The following is a 17847-nucleotide window of genomic DNA, read 5'->3' on the forward strand; positions in this document are numbered from 1 at the left end:
CAAATTGAAGTATGGTAGAATCAGAAAAAAAACACACATTTTTTGGAAGAATGTCTTCAAATATTTTAAAAATGAAAATATAAGTATAATTTGCAATTATCATAGTCTTGCTTTCCAATGCAGCACATGATTTTGGGGTGATTGAAAATTTCTTTCTTGGAAAGAAAGCACTTACCAACCTGTTTTGCCATTAATGTACTCACTAAATTTTATTTTACTACATTCTAAAAGAGATATTGTATAATTCCTTTCAAAATTATAAATATACATACACAAGCCATTGAAATCCAAATTAATGAGTTTCCACTATATTTCATTTATGACTCGGAATAAAAATCTACTTATTCACTAGAATAAGCAGAGAATTTAGTAAACACAGTGAGGCTTTGAGCATTCCATTGGGTGTTCCATGCTAAAAAATTTTTCACAGTAACTATCTGAACCTTTGCTGTTGTATCCACAACAGCATCTGGGTTCAGCAAGTACCTTTCTAAGGCACAGAATTTGTTAAACCATCTCATGTGTTCATGAGTTTCTGGATCCACAGGCACACTCAGAGGGTTCAACGTTTCTCTGAGAAAATTTAGTATTTCTCAGAAACGGCTCCTGCAAAAAAACCTAACAGTGTCATTATTTACCATAATTTCCCCCATCACCTATTTTCCTTTTTTCCCAAAGAGTGTAGGTGAAAAAAGTTGTTTGTAAATTTTTGAGCTGAGGCAATCACCAAAGCAAAGAAAATTCTTCATAGTATCTCTGTTGATGACATTAGCTGGCTGCCTCTCCTCTGTTTTAGACCTTCATATTTGCTGGATCCCTGCAGATTTCCTTTTGGAAAGAGCCAAGATTCATTGGAAAACATCTCTCTCTCTGGTAGTTACTGGGCATGCTCAGCAGGCAACATCATTTTTTTAATTCTCCCTGGATTCTTAAAAATTGAATACAATATTTCAGATAACAGGGTTTCTTTCTTCACTTATGAATGCCCTTCTTTGCAATGATTGCTATTTCCTACTTGGAACAAAGACTTGAAAATGTCCTTCTTCTAGTGAGCGATTCTTTTTTCACAGTCAAGTGGAGACTGAGCCCTTTCCTCTACATAGAATTGGTGTATTGGAGGGTGCTGTGGCACAGCACATAAAGTCACTACCTGCAATGCAGCATCCCATATGGGTGCCAGTGCCGATTTGAGTCCTGGCTGTTCCACTTCCGATCCAACTCTCTGCTATGGCCTAGGAAAGCAGTAGAAGATGGCCTGCGTCCTTGGGGTCCTGCACCTGTGTGGGAGACCCAGAAGAAGCGCATGACTCCTGGCTTTGGATCAGCCCATCTCTGACCATTGCGACCATTTGGGGAGTGAGCCAGAGGATGTAAGACCTCTCTCTCTCTCTCTCTCTCTCTCTGCCTCTCTGTAACTCTGCCTTTCAAATAAATAAATAAATCTTTAAAAAAAAAGAAAGAATTAGTGTATCATCAAAGAGATGACTGGGACAAATAGAAAAAAGAGAGGAACACTATCTCCTGAGTAAAAACTATTTAAATATGCCACATTATGAATCTAAAGAAAACATGCATTTCTTTGTGAAAAATGTCCATAGATTGTAGCTATTACTTTGCTAGAATAACTCCATAAGTCACCTAATAAATTAGGTGTTACTAAGAAGTCACAGCATCAAAAGTCACATGTAAATCAGGGAAGGGTGATACAATTCTAAAACTTACAAGCATTACACTATTTACAGAGTTTTCATAATTTTTCCAGTGAGACAGATTTTCCCCAAAGGAAGGGGAGCTGACAAAACAGTTTCAGAAAATTCCCTTCCTTTGCAAATGGAACAATTTTTGCCTTTGCGTTAGAATTTGCACGGTATGACTTTAAAGAATAATATTTTTTCCACATGTTATTCAGAGCATCAGCTACCTATGTATAGGTGGGATATCTCTTTCTAAAAGTTTTAACTTAAAACTTTAGTTTTATAAATCTCTTTTCAATGAACATTCTTTAAAGATTTATTTATTTATTTTATTTGAAGGGCAGAGTTACACAGAGAGGAGAGGCAGAGAGGGAGGGAGGGAGGTAAGGAAGGAGGGAGAGATATTCCATCCGATGATTCACTCCCCAGTTGGCCAACAGCCAGAGCTGCACCAATCCGAAGCCAGGAGCCAGGAGCTTCCTCCTGGTCTCCCATGCGGGTGCAGGCACCCAAGCACTTGGGCCATCCTCCACTGCTTTCCCAGGCCATAGCAGAGAGCTGGACCGGAAGAGGAGCAGCTGGGTCTCAAATTGGTGCCTATAAGGGATGCCACCACTTCAGGCCAGGCGTTAACCTACTGCTCCACAGCGCCAGCCCCTTCAATGAACTATTTAATACCACAGCAATTTATATGTAGTGGATGAGGGAAGGGTAGAGAAGTAATCAGAGAAAATGCAGAGCTGCAGTAAAGGACAGGAAAAGCAAGAGCTCTGGCCCAAAGAAATACAGGGAATCTGAGTTGTTATTTTTTTTAAAGGTTTATTTATTTATTTTAGAGAGTTAGGGAGAGAGAGAAAGAAAAATCTTCCATCCAGTGGTTCACTCCCCAGATAGCAACAATGGTTGGGGCTGGACCAAGCCACAGCCAGGAGCTTCATCCACATGGGTGGCAGAGGTGCAAGCACTTGGACCATCTTCCATTACTTTTTGCAGGCACGTTAGCAGGCATCTGCATCTGAAGTGGAGCAGCTCAGAACCAGCACTCATGTGCTGGTGCAAAAGAGAGCAGTCTTACCGGTTGTGCCACATCATCTTGGGAATATGTTTAAATTCTGTCTACAGTATTTTCTTTCTGCCATGTATGATTTAAAAGACCTCAGATATCTGAACCTCAGTTTCCTAATCTTGCACATGGGTAGAACCCTAGATTTCATGCCATGGTCTCCTTTGTCTTTTGAAGATTGCTTTCATGTTTGAACAGATTCCAGATGTGCTGGGTTATATAATCTGGGGGCTCTAGGTGTTCTTGTGGAGGGGAAGGCAGGCTCCTCTGTCATCTCAGGACCTTTCAATTATGAGCCTTATGTGCTGCCTGCTCAGCTCAGAGCACTAGGATTCTCAAGTGATGGATTTAAAGATGCGTTGGGTAAATCCCTTCAAGAGGATGGGAGAGCCTATATTGGCCAATGTGAACGGCTACAACTAAAGTAGTTAGATGACTTCAAATTACCTTCTAATGCAAACTAAAGTCACTTTTTCTTTAAAGACTTTTCAGATGTTGGTTTGGTTTATTTGGTTCAAAGTAATTACTGCTTGCTGAGTTGAATTGACTCAACATTGAAAGAGATCCCCCAAACTAAATGCAATTCCAGGTCTTAACTTATAACTCTCGTATGTTTTTTAAGATTTTTTTCTCTAATTTCTCTGCAACCTTTATGGGTGTCTGTTTCTAAAGCCCCAGAACTAGGTAGGCCTAGCTTCCTAAGTGTCAGTGGCACTTTAGGTAACAAATGTGGTCTATTTCGATGCATCTCTGGAGATATGAGCCCCCTTGGACTATGTTTGTATTTCAGTCCTGAGGGCAAAACAAATTATTTAATGTTATGGTATAGATTTTCTAGATTATAAACTATGGTTTGCTTTCATTAGCATTAGTAATGCTTAAGTTTTAGGGCTGCTTAGTTAGAATGGGCCACTTTCAAAGCCAGGCATCTATTTTTTTTTTGTAATTTTTATTTTCTTAAAAAACAAAACACCTAAAACTGCATAAGCGTCAGACACTACAAACACTAGATCTTTTCCAATCCAATATAAATGGTGCTTTCTCTGAGAAAGATTTCTGATGCTGTTGTTCCTGAAAATGACAATGTTTATTGTCAGTGAGTTTTATTATTAGTTCTTATTATCTATTTTCTGAGGCCCTTATATTTTCTGGTCACTTAAAGATGTTTTACAAACATCATGCCCAAATCACAGAGTAACCATTACATAAGTGTAAGAAATCAACAGCCATGACCCAAAATATAGTAATACAAGGATGTGGATATGACTCAATGCATGATCTGACTACAAAATATTTTTTAAGTCTTTTATACTACATCATCTTTCAATGTGATCATTGTGGCTACTTTAAAAAATCTATTTACATGTCACTAGGCACAAACTGAAAATCAATAGAATAGCAAAGTAAGTTGGCGTATGGCTTTTAAATTGTTTATTTAGTTATAGGTCATGCCATGTAAAATCACATCTGACTTTTACACACCAAATAATCCATTTACAAGTAAAGTAATAGTCTGTCAGGTCTGCATTCTGGGAACATTAGTGGAAGATGAATTAACCAGTCAACAAGGTGGTTAAATGTTAGCAGCTATATGATCCGAAAGGGTGAGTGTTAATTCAAATAGTGTTAAATGGTATTCATGGAATAAGTGAACTGTGTCTCACTCTTTCAAAGTAACTCAAGTATGGAATGGTCTAAAAATGCTTCCTTGAGGATATGTATAGGCACACCACAGTTTTATTTCTCATTTGAGGTGGCATTCCATTCAAGACATTACACTTAATGTGCATAGGAACATTTTGTGAATCTAGCCAATGGGAAAGATTTTCCATACATTTTTGAGTAATAAAAGTCCCTAAGTGTCTAGTAACCTTCATCATTCAGGCTCATAGAACTCAGTAGGTAATTAGCCAATGCTTATTAGCCCCATATATCTGGATAAATCATATTTTCTTAGGTAAAGATACTGATTTGTAAAGCTAGAATGCAAATTAATGTTGTTCCAATGAAAATCTAAATGCCAGCTCATTCCTACAAACTCATGTCCTATGGTCTGTTTTTCCATGTAGGAAAGCTACATAAAAATTTAATTAATGAATAAAATGACAGTATGATGGTATCAGAAAACGGATAGTATTAAAATTCTAAAATTTAGACTTAAGCTTTTTGGCACAAGAGTTGTGTTCAATGAACATTTTTGATGAACACATTCAGAAGCAAGAGCGAGTAAGGTACTCTGTCATCTGGGGCTTTCTTGTTTCATTTGGTTAGTTTTGTATTGCCCACATAGCCTTTGATCAAGACATAGAAAATCACTGCAAAGTCATCATCCACATATGCCTCTCTGATTCCCTCGCTTCTGCTTTCAGTCTCACTTATCCTGCTCTTTTTTATGTTTTGACACATAGAATTTATACATATAGTAGATACACTGTGATAATTTGATACGGGTATACTGATCAAATCCCAGTTAAGAGCATTCTCTCTCCTTAAAAATTTATCTTTTTTGTGTTTAGAGCTATACCATTCTTTATACAATATGTCATAAGTTATTGTAAACTCTAGTCACCCTACTGTGCTAGAACTTTTGTCTCCCATCTAGCAATAGTTCGATATTATCCAACATCCCACTATCACCACCTCCCCTCCCCATCCCTTCCAAGCCTTTAGTAATCTCTATGGTACTCTTCTTCTATGAGAACAACATTTTTAGTTTCCATGGATGAATGAGAATATGTGGTTATTTGTCTCTCTGTGATGGCTTACTTCACTTAACATAACCTCCTTTGGTTCCTTCTATTTCACGTCCAATTCCTTTTATACTCTGGATCATTCTGAATGCCTGCGACAGGTAGGGCAGAGCCACACGGTGGCCAGGAGCCTGGAACTCAGCCTGAGTCTCCCCTTTGGGTGACAGGAGCTCAAGTACCAGGCTATAACTGAAACCTTCTTGGGTGGCATTACCAGGAAGCTCCAATTGGGAGTGGAGCTGAGACTTGAACCCAGGTGCTCAGATATGAGATGCACAGATCCCAAGCAGTGTTGTATTACTGTAGCTCTGTTTTTATTTGTTTGTGGAAACTGCATGCTGTTTTCCAAAATGCCTTTTGACTGCTAAATTCTTTTTTTCTGTATAACTCCCTACTTGAGCCTCAAACTGTTGCATATTTTCTTTTCCCATGAATAGTAGCACTATTCATGTAAGTCTGAGAATCATCCGTTGCTCTTTCTTTTCTTTGCTTCCATCTAATTTATTCCAAAGCTGTCTGTTTTGCCTCATTCATTTCTGAAATCTGTTCCTTCCTCTTCATCCTGACTGCATCTGAATGAAGCTGCCATCTTTTGTTACCTAAATTATCATCCTGGCCTGCTAAATGTACCCCTGTGTGTACTCTTTCACTTTCTTCAATTGTCACACTACTGCTGGAGTGTTTTAATTTGTTCCAAAGGTAAATTGAACTGGGTCACTCCCCCAACCGCCCAGCTTTCTCCTTGTCCCACACTTTGATTTCATCTGTTTGGGGACTCACACAGACATGTATCAGAGCCTGTAACATTTGGCATTGTCTGGTTCCTGGTTGGATGCCGAGGAGTCCAGAGTCTGTCTATGACACCCAGAAGAATTCCAGGACAAAATATAGGTAAAGGTTAGCAGAGGAGGATGATTTATTAGCAAAGCAAAAGTACCTACTCAGATGGAGTTCAGGAATGCTCTACAGTGAGCCGCAACTAATGCAATTTAGGGGAACCTCTGTATGTGATCTGAAGGTACAAAGGGTGGTACTTTGAGTATTTTCCAGCAAAGGTTGGGAATTTCCAGTCATTTGGTAACTGCTGGATTTCTGGTTGTTAGGTTTTAGGATTTTAGGGTTCAAAAAAGATGAAGTGATTAGTTAAAGTAGAAAAGACTTTTTTTAAGGAGGGCAGAATGGGGGAGGGGGAGGGAGAGTGGGGCAGAGCCTGTCTGGACAGAGAGCGGGGGTTTGAAGCCAGGCTCATCCAGTTACAGCAGCAAGCAAAGTCCTTTCTTCAGCCGCTTTTGCGGGGTGGGAGGGTGCAGAGCACCATGGGGACCCCGATAAGGTGAGTGGGAGACGTGCAGAAAGGCTCCTTGGTGAAGTTTACAGTGCATCTTACCAGTTTGGAACGTACCAGGTGCAGGGCTTTCTAGAGCAATAGAAACCCCACGAACCTTTAGAGGATCTCTCTGCACCCAGTTTCAAAGGGCCTGAGGATTCAGGATGAGTGACTTAAAAGGTTCTGTCTGGCCTCAGTGGCCTCATAAGTTCTACCACTGGCCTTTTTAGGAAGTCTTGAAAGTGTGAAGAGGCCAGGAGCATGATGGAAGTAGGAGTGCCGCTCATGGTAATTTTACTCTAATGATATTACAATAGGGTGTTTGCCATCACACAGTCAGCAGCCGTGTTGTATAGCTGGGCCAGCACTGGTCTGGGCATAGGCTTCCCTACAATAGAGATGTGGGGTTGCTGGCCGTGGAAGGAGTTATAGGAGGCAATACTAGAGGGAGAGGATGAGGTGATATGTTTTCTCCAGCTCTTTTTACTGATCCCTGCCTGTCTCCTTACCTACAACAGCTCCTAGTTATCAATCCTACTCCAGGCTGCTCCTTGCTTCTCCTAGCTCCAGCCTAACTTGACTTCTCTTCTTCCCGTGGCCATATTCCCTTAGGCCACAGGACCCTTTCATTCTGCAGAAACCATACCTTCTTTCCCAAACTCAAACCCATTTGTAATTAATTCCCACTTTTCTTTCAGACCCCAGATCAACCTTCTGTGACAGTTTTTCCTTGCGACCCCTCTGACCTATGCAACATTTCCATTACATTTTCTCATACTGCTCATGGATCTCTCCTCAGCAGCAACTGTCCCAGTTGAGGGTTGAGTTCATCTAAAACAAAAATTTCACTGAACAACATTGTATAAGCAAGAGTGACTTTATTCAAGGAGACTGAAATGGAAGGACAGCACAGAGCTCAGTCTGATCTCAACTCTGCGAAATCAATGGGCTGGAGAGCTTTTCAGAGCCGGGTTGGGAGCTCTTAGGCCATCAGTGCATGCTAATTGACATGACCTAAAGGAAAAGTCAATTTTAGCAGGTCCTCACAGCAGGAGGTGTCTTTGCAGCCTGGAGTAAGGCCCTGCAGAAGTTAGGCTGTGCCCTCTCACAGAGCCTGGGAGACTGGGGCCCTATCTTCCTTGTCTACATTCCAAATCCAGGAGGTGAGGGGTGGCTCCCAGGTTTTTGGGGAAAGCAGGCCTCAGACATAACACTCAATGTGCTTTTAAAACTATCTGGACTTCAAATGGGGGTAGAAAAAGATTTTAGAAGGTTTCTAAAACATATCACCCTACAAGAGGGAAGTCTGGACCTACAGACAGGAGGACGCCTATCTCTAAAGTCCAGTCCAGCCCCAGGGATACATGAAGGTGTTTTGATCATTTTGTTAACTTCCCTGATTCAATTGCCTGAATGGCTTCTCACCCTACTAAAGATTGAATTCAGGAGACTTACTGTGTCTTAAAGGAACAGGAAGAGTTGAATCCTTTCTCAGTTACAATTCTCATCTCCTACTCTTTTCCCATTTGCTTGTAAAGCTCTCATTACCCTGACTTGCATTAAGTTCCATAACTTGCCCTGCTCATTCTTTTCTCTCTCTGTCTCCTCATGGGCCACTGAAGGCAAGGCCATTTGCATCATTTTCATTTTTGTTCCCTCTGTACTCTAAGCAGGGCTGAACACTTGGAAGGTGCTTAACGTTTGTTAATGACATACCTAAAAGACTAAATGACCCAATGACTGAATGAATTCAAAAGCATTTTATGATCACCACCTGTTGGCTATATGGTCATTCTTTTTATCTTAACTTTGAATTGTTCGTGCCCGTCTGATTATCAGTAGTTACTTTCCAACTTAAACGTCACTTAAAAATCTCATGTCTTTATACCTTACTTGGTTTTTTGTTTGTTTTTTTGTGAAGTCTCAAATCAGTCCCGATGTATTAAGTACAGTCCCAATATTTAGAGAGTCCACAATTTTAGAGATTAACATTGTGGCACAGTGGATTAAGGACTCTCTGATACTTGCATCCCATGTAAGTGCTGGTTCAAGCAAGTCCTGGCTGCTCCACTTCTGATACAACTCCCTGTTAACACACCTGGGAAAGCAGTGGATTATGTCCCAAGTGCTTGTACTCTTGCCACTCATGTGGGACACCTGGATGGTGTTCTAGAGTCCTGGTTTCAGCTTGGCCCACCCCTAGCTGTTGCAGCTATTTGGAGAGTGAACCAACAGGTGCAAACTATTTTTCTCTCCCTCTCTCTCTTTCTCAAATAAACAAGCAAATGTGTTTTTTTTAAAAAAAGAACCAAATTTAAAAAGCACTTTTAAGAAGGCAAAATAACAAATAAGTTACAAAAAAGTATATTCTGCAACACAGAGCAAATACACATCATAGGCCTGAAAAAAGGTGCTCTTGGCTACTCAAGCAACTTTCAAAGGATGCAGTAGGAGTCAAAGAAGTCAAAAAAGGAGTCAAAGAAAAAAAGCCAAAAATAAAAGTGGAGTCAAAGAAGTGACTGGAAATCAAGCTATGCACTTGCAACACTGATTCTATGATGCAATAAATTCTTTTGAACAATATCTATGCAGGAATACCATACCCTTATGAAGTGGTATCTAGACTCCAAACTCTATGAAATCTCCTATGGTCTAGCAGATCATGAAAACACAGCTTCTCTACCTTTCAGTGTTGTCTTCACCCAGAAAAGCATCAGAGCATAGAGGACATTGAATATGTGGTACAGTTCCTGCTGATGATGTAAATGAAGTGGGCTTTTTTTCGTTCAAAAAGTGCTGCATTCATCAACACAAAGCTTTGCTATTATAAACATATTGTCTCAGTAAGAAATTTGAGATGGGGATAAAAGCTTGGGTTGAAATAAACAAACAATTAAACTTAGTCATTCATCCAATAAATAAATCAAAGTCTGATATACTATTTGGATTACTGATTTTTCTGACTCGTTTTACAAATATTATACCAGGACTAAAACTGTATTTTTAAGTATTTTTGCTTTCGTGGTCATCTTTGGAGTGAATTGATATTAACAGCAAGTAGAACCATGAAGAGAATGAAGACTGAGCATGTTGGTCCACTGCTATGGCTTTGATACTCATCCCCCAGAAAAACTTTTCTATACAGAACTGCTGCCTGGAAATGAAAGGTCTGAGTGAACTTGACTCCTTACACAGGCAAATATCATTGAGAAATAATGAAGATAAGCATCCTTGACATTTCCTGGATCATTCAAAGAGGAAAAAGAGTGTGATCATTATATGAAATGTCACCATTAAGTGCTTAGATAAAGCAGATATGTCTTCCCTGTGTTTACTTTTAAGCAACTCATCAAAAAACTATGAATGGAGACAAAAGAGAAATATATTTGGTTATGAGGGGCTTCTAGGATTGACCAAAATGTGCTATACATTTAATTATATGAAAGTTTTTTCCTAAAAAGGAAGGTAGAGACTCTACTAGATATTTTTGTAATGAAGAATTTGCAAGTAAGTGACTTCTTGTCAGCAGCTTCTTTGAAAGCATCAAAACATGACATGGGTTAAAGGGTGAAAAGAGACATGAATAGCTAGCTAGATACGTGATGATGGTAACATGTTATGTGTATGGTATAGGCAATGATTATTTAAGTGTCTATAATTAAAGGTTATAAAAATTTCTGTATGTTTGAAATTTTTCATTAGAAAAATATTAGAAAAGGAAATATAGTATTAAAATTATTCTTAGAATAAACATTGACTCTATAGGGCATAAGGAGTTTTAATCAGTGCTAGGAACATTATATTTCTCATTCTGGGTGCTGTTCATTGCCAGAGTTTACTTTGTGAGTGCTTTCCAAAGTGAACAGTTAATAATGTTCAGCTTTTTCTAAATGAATTTTATATATCTCAATATAAAGTTCAGGGATAAAACAATAGCAATGAAAAATTACCAGTGCTGGGGCCAAAATTGTAATGCAACATATTAAGCCACTGCTTATGATGCCATTTTTCCATATTGAGTACTGGTTATATTACAAATATCCTAAGATAGGCCCTCTTCCCTTAGCAGGCCACATAACCTTCAGTGGCCACATAGATCACACAAACTTACAAACTTTGGGCTAGAGAAGTTGTTTATGGTGATATTTGGTTGATGGCCACAGGAAGAATGCAGCTTAGCTTGAGTCATTTACACTTGAGGAAATTAATACTGAGGATTTTGAGGTACTTGTATTGGCCTATACTGGTGTATTCTTGAATGTCCTAGAGATAGGCCTGAGAAGCCAACTTCACAGCAGGTTCAGCATGGAAAGGAACAGAATAAATTAGAGAAAAGCTGAGAAAAACTAGGAAACACACACACACACACACACACACACATCTTTTTTTATCTATCACACACTCTGAAATTGAAGCAAAAAATTTTAAATAGTGGAGATCTCAGGGGCCTGAATTCTGTGACAGCAGGTTAAGCAGCCACTGATTATATTGGCATCCTATGTCAGTGCCAGGTCAAGTCCCGGCTCCTGCTTCCAATCCAGAGTTCCTGCTAATATGCCTGGGAAACTAGCCAGTGATGGCCCAGGTGCTTCGGGCCCTGCTACCATGAAGGAGAACTGGACGGACTTCTTGGCCCCTGGATTTGGCCTGGCTCAGACCTTGCTATTGTGGCCACCTGGGGAGTGACCCAGTGCATAGAAGATAACTTTCACTCTCACTCCCTCTTTCTCTGTGGCTGTCTGTCTGACTCCCTTTCATTCTGCCTTTCAAATAAATACAACTTTTTAAAAAATGGTGATTTTGGGAAAAAAGGTTGAGATAAAAGGAAAATAATTTGGCATCCCAAACTTAGCCAATATCACCACCATTGTCTACACAAAACAAAATGAACTAAGCTGGATTAGACATTTAGTCTAGCACTTAAGGTACCTGTGTCCATGTTGGCTCATTTGGGTTTGAGTCTCAGCTCTGGTTCTTGATTTCAGCCAAACCTTGGCATAAAACCTATGCATTTTAGTATGGGATATGTGCATCCCAAGTGGTGTCTTAAATTCTACAATAAATGTCTCCCCCTACGTTATCTTTTAATGTTATTTTTTCCCATAATTTTTGAAGTACTGCTGTAAATTCCTGTACATGCATCCATGTATCAAATATTTGTTACTTTAAAATTTCAGTACTGTGAGGAACACTCTTCTTTTGGCTTTGCAGATAAAATGGGACTTTTAGTTTTAGAGATAAAGATTTTGGATCTCTTTCAATTATTTGCCCTAAGAGTTGCAGATGAGGAGAGAATAAAGAACTTGGAAAGCAAACTCAAATCTAAACAGACAGTTCAGGTGGTAGAAGGATTTATAAACCCAAATAAATACTGGGTTGGACTTAAAGATACCCTAATTACTTACAGAAGAAAATTTGGAATAAAATTAATGTCTATAAAAAATAAATAATGTGTGACTACTTCAAAAAGATAGCAATACATCCTGGGATTTATAAGTTAGACAAGGTTCTGCCAGCTGGAGTTGAGAGAAAAAAAGTGTTGTTGCCACATCAGTCCTATGATGACTATAATGATTCAGTCCTTCATTTTGCATAAAGAGCCAGATAATACTATTATTCCCAGGGAGGAAAAGACTATGTGTGCAAAAGAGACACCTACTCATCTGGCATCTGTATTGTTTTTATTCTTTTTTATTCTTCTAATATTTTATTGAAAAAAAAAAGGGTATAGAAGAGAATATAAAAATCACCTGGGTATTCAACAAGGTTAAAACAATCATTAAAATTACTATTGGTGCTCCTCGTTATACCAAATTAAATTTTATTTGAATGTTATGTACATTTATGTAAATGACATAATTAATGTCATCATTCAGGAATGTAGTGTTATAAAACTTCTAACTCTGGTTCATTTATTTCTATGGCTATATGGCATCCCATTACCTGTATAACCTGTGATTTGGCTGTCCATTATCATGCTTATTATTACTTAAGGTGACTGAAATCTTGATTTGATACTATTAAAGCCATGCTCATTTTATTTTGGTCATTATATACCTAGTACACTTTTTTATACTTTGAACATCTCTTTTATGGTTTATTTGAGTATGTATCTTTAAAATCTATGAGTGCAAGATTTTCTTTTTAATGAATATACTCTGAAAACTACTTTATTTAACTGATGACTTGATAAATTTATTTTTAAGCTTCTATTTATTTATTTTGTATTTTTTTGAAAGTCAGAGAGAGAAAGAGAAAAAGATGTCCTATCCGCTGGTTCACTCTCCAAATGCTGACAACAGCAGGATGGGGCAAACCTAGGCGCTAGGAACTCAATCCAGGTCTTCCACATGGATGGCAGGTATACAATTACTGAAGCTATTTCCACTGCTTTCCAGGGTGCATTTTAACAGGAAGCCAGAATCAGAAGTGCAGCTCAGACTCCATCCCTGGGAATCTGAAAAAGTATATGAGCATTCAAAGCAGTATCGTAACTGTTGTGCTAAACTTCTGCCCTAACAGATGACTTTATTTAATTTTGTTGAAAGCACAGTATATTTGTGGTGACATATGCCTGTTAGTTTTATTTATCTAGACTTTTCTTTATTTACCCTTTGGAAATGAGTCCCAATGTTTCTAATCTAATGATTTAATCTGACTACCATTTGTTGTTATATATGTCCTTTCTTCCCAACCTAGCCATTTAATACCACCCAATGCTTTCTTATATGTATCCATGTATATTTCAGTTTATAAACTTGTCATTTCTTCCTTCAAATTGTGCTCAATTATTCCCTTCATAAGGGATATTCTGTGGAAGCCCCTTTAATCAAGGATAATAGGAATAAATTTTCTGAGTTCTGAGTATCTGAACATTTATTTCCATTTCTTCCATGAATAATAATTTGCCTTGGCAAAATGCATGCATTTTCAGCAATTTTTCAGCTTTTTCAAAATACGTCTTTGTTAAAATTCCATCTTTCATTTCACAAGCTTTGTCATGCAGTTCTCTTTTTCTTTCTGGTTTCTTGTCTCACCTACCCTCCCTTTTCTCCCTTCCTCTCTTCAGTTTCCTTACGGAGCATTGTTTCCCCTTCATTCTTTCCTCGCTTTTCATTTTATTTCTATTATTGCTGACAACATAATTTATATAATCATAGCCATTTGCATATATTAATAGATATTGGCAACACCATTTGACCTCTCTTTGGATAAGTTAGTTCAATTTTTTCAGAATGTATTAAAATTTTTTTTCTTCTATGTATTACAGGAAATTTGCTCTATGACATAAAATCTAGACCTTTAGATATTGTATTTTAATTTTTATTTTACAGTTGCTTACATGAATCAATAAAGCTTAAACATTTTATACATATGAAATGTTAATAAAGTCAACACATCTTCACAATTCAAGAAATCAAATTGGAACATTTTAATGAATATAAATTTAATGAACAGGTAATATGTTAGTTTTTAAGAAAGTAAAACAACAGAGTTTAGTTTCTGACAGGGGTGTATTAGACACTCAAAATAACCCCTTTTTCAAAATATTAGAGAAAAATCAGATGCCAAGAGTTCTAGAAAATAAGTAACTGGATTTTTTAAGATACACACAGAATCCTAGTAAATCAGCCTCTATCATATTGTAGTGATCCTACAGAGTACTGAATATGATGAAAAGATCTTAAACCAGCCATGGAGCTGCCAGAGCCAGTTGATCAGGCTGCTTTACCCTGCTTTTCTGTAAACCAAAACAATTCCTTAATGAATGTATTTGAAGATCACCCCAATAAAAATAATGACAACGAATTGTTCTAGTCACTCTCTTCCTGTAAATCAGAACTTACAGCCACCTACTGCTCCAAATGCTGCTCAGAATTTAGTGGTTAGGTGACTTTGATGCATAGCTTTATGAAGCAGTCTCTCCACCAATATCCGTTGCTGACAGAATCTAATACAGTAAGGTGAAGAGAAACCTGTGGAATATTTGGTAAAAAACATGCATAATAGAGTTACTCTTTGCCACATAATCATACCAACGCAGTCTTCAGGATAGGGCTGCTGGCTCTTGGAAAATGCAGAATTGCTCAGTGTTTGGGATCAACGTGTCCTCCTGACTCCTTGATTTGACCCATACCGTGTTCTTACCAGCATTGATGATTGCACTTACTGCTCCCATTGTCTCACGCTGCCAAAGGATACTGCCAATGTGTGTTCCCCAAAGCTTGAAGATCTTGGCATCCCACGCTTACCAGTGCTGGCATGCCAGACCTATCTGCTTGTTGAAAATGACAAAGAGAAAGGGGGAAGGAGGTGAGGAGGAAGAAAGGCAGGAGGTGGAGGGGGAGAGGGAGAGGGAGAAAAGGAAGAAGGAAGGAAGAAGGAAGGAAGGGAGGGAGGGAGGAGGAAGGCAGGCAGGCACTTTTCCATTCTCACACCATATATATTTAGTATATACAGGCATATATTGATAATCGTCATGAAATTAATTGTGCTAGAGGTAGTATGTTCCTATTATTGTTGTCATCAGCAGCAGATACCTGCCTGTGGGCATGTGGTTGCAAAATTTTTTTTAGAAGAAAAAAGTTGAAGATGGAATGTTGAATTTTTTCCAATTTGATATTGTCTTAAATATCCCTAAGACTAATTTGTTCAATATTGTTTTTCTCTGTTCTATAAACGTATAATTTCTATTGATGTCTTCAGTAGCCTTGCATCTTTCCTCTGCCATTTCATTCTGATATTGTGCCCCTCTAGTAATTTTGTTAAATTTTTTCACATTCATATTTACATTGTGTCCTTAATTTATAATTTCTGTTTCTATGTCGATACATACTACATTTTCATTGATTAAGGAATTCAACAATATGTCATGACCATAGTTATAATGTCATCTTTAGAATCTTTATGATTCCAACTTTTACATAGTCTTATTTCATTTGTTGATAATAATTTCCCTTGGTAATTGCTCACATTTTCCTGGTGTTGTATATGAAAAATTTTAGAATATACCAAAGTCATTTTTATACTACCTTGTGGAACTTTAAAATCATCTGGAGAAAGGACATTTTGTTTTATGTTGTTTATGTGTCCATCAAGCTGGTTAGGTTCTAACTGAAGATCTTTGCCATCTTCTTAAAGCTAGGTTCCGCTGTGAGTTCAATTTTCTGACCTTTGTGCCACTGCTATGAGTCTATCTCATGCATGCCTATCGCCATGGGTTAGGCTGTACCTAGGATCTCAGTTTACACAATGAGTTCAGTCTTCGCTCCTGCACGCAATGCCTTGGGTCTGTTTTCATGCATGTGTATGTAAATCGTGAGTCTAGAACTTGTGTCTCACATGCATAGACTCATGGGTTCTCTTTCTGCAGCTCAGTTCTCCACAGTCTCTCTCAAACACTTAACAGCTTTCCAGGCTCTTTTACTCCCTCCTGGATAGGAACACAGCTTTTCTCAGCCTCAGCTACCTGCTCTGTTGATTCCTCAATGTTGCGTGACCAGGTCTATCCAGGGACACAAAAGTGACGAGGAAAATAATGGGGGTCCTCATTCTGTCACTCTGGGATTCAGGATCCTCATCTCCCAGTTCTAGTCAGAAAGACAGGTATGCTCTTAACAGCTTTAGGTCTGCTAGCTCTTGACATTGCAGCCCTATGATTAGGTCTACCCTTGAGGCAGAGCCAGAAAAACACCAGCAAAAAAAAAAAAAAAAAAAAAAAACAACCATATTCATCTTCCCACCCTCCCACCCCTGGCTCATGGCAGCTTGCACGGGCTCTTCATCCCCATTCTGTGGCCAGAAACCATTCATCTGAGAGCTTTTGTCTATTGCCTTACTGAAATTGTGCTGAACATATTAATTCCAAGTCAATATCATGCCTATAGTTCAAATGTTTCCTTGCAGATTCATGAAGAAGCTGCAAAGCTTTTACTGTTTTTTTTTTTTATTTCAGCAACATAATACAAAGTTATTAGTGTCTGTTTTGTGTTTTTTTTTTTTAACTGTTTACCAAGGAGATTATCTCCCCATCATTCCAAGAGATTAACAACTGAACACAGATAGAAAACAAATAATTAGAGGTGGCTAGAACACTAAAATCCATGGGTATAAATCAGAGGTGGAAATCCCTACTCATCATGGGGGCAGTCTTTCTCCAGAGCCCTCCCCACGGATCCACTGTTAGAACTGACAAAAACAATCAGTTAGTCTGCTTTTTCCTTTGCTTCGCTCAAGTGATGTGGTACCTAGTGCATTAAGCAATCAAATCAATCAACCACCCAACCGATACCAAAGCCATTCTTAATGCACTCTGAATATTGCAGAGGTGAAACAGAAGGAAAAATTGTGATTTTCAATTTGTACTCCTTTTCTTAACAGCAAAAAGTGAGAGATTGAGGAGAGCTCATTCAACCAGGTTGGGGAATACATTTTCACTCACATCTCATTTGTACTCTTACATACTTAGAAGAAAAAGTAGTCAAAGTCAATTAAGTGCAATTACACACAAAGAAACCATAATTACCTTTCAAAGGAATAATTTTTAAATGTCAGTTGGGTTCAAGAAATACACTTCTTGAATAAGCCAAGTTATAAAACAACAACTCTTACACTCAGTAATATATAATCTCTTTGGGAAACTCTACCTACTAGGTTAAAGTTAAAGTAGCAAATAACTGAAAAAAATTTATGACTATACCTTTTTGCATTCTCATCCCAGTTAGTTTGCATGCTTGCATGAATTGTCCTTGTCACTGCTTTAACTATTTCTAAAGTTATGGCATTCTAGTAAGTTTGGATTAGTATATTATTATGGTTCTGATTTGAATTTTTCTAATAGATTGTAGCATCAAACCTATTTTCATGTACTTATTTTTCATCTACATATTTGTCCTTTAAAGTACCTGTTCAAATATTTTGCAATGTTTTGATTATTTACTGTTGAGTTTTGAGAGTTTTTAAATATTTTCATGTACATTCTGTATAAAAGTCCTTTGTAGGATATGCAATTTT

Source organism: Oryctolagus cuniculus, chromosome 3 (genome assembly GCF_051225735.1).
Source record: "Oryctolagus cuniculus isolate XC-2025 breed Fujian yellow rabbit chromosome 3, ASM5122573v1, whole genome shotgun sequence".
Taxonomy (NCBI): domain Eukaryota; kingdom Metazoa; phylum Chordata; class Mammalia; order Lagomorpha; family Leporidae; genus Oryctolagus; species Oryctolagus cuniculus.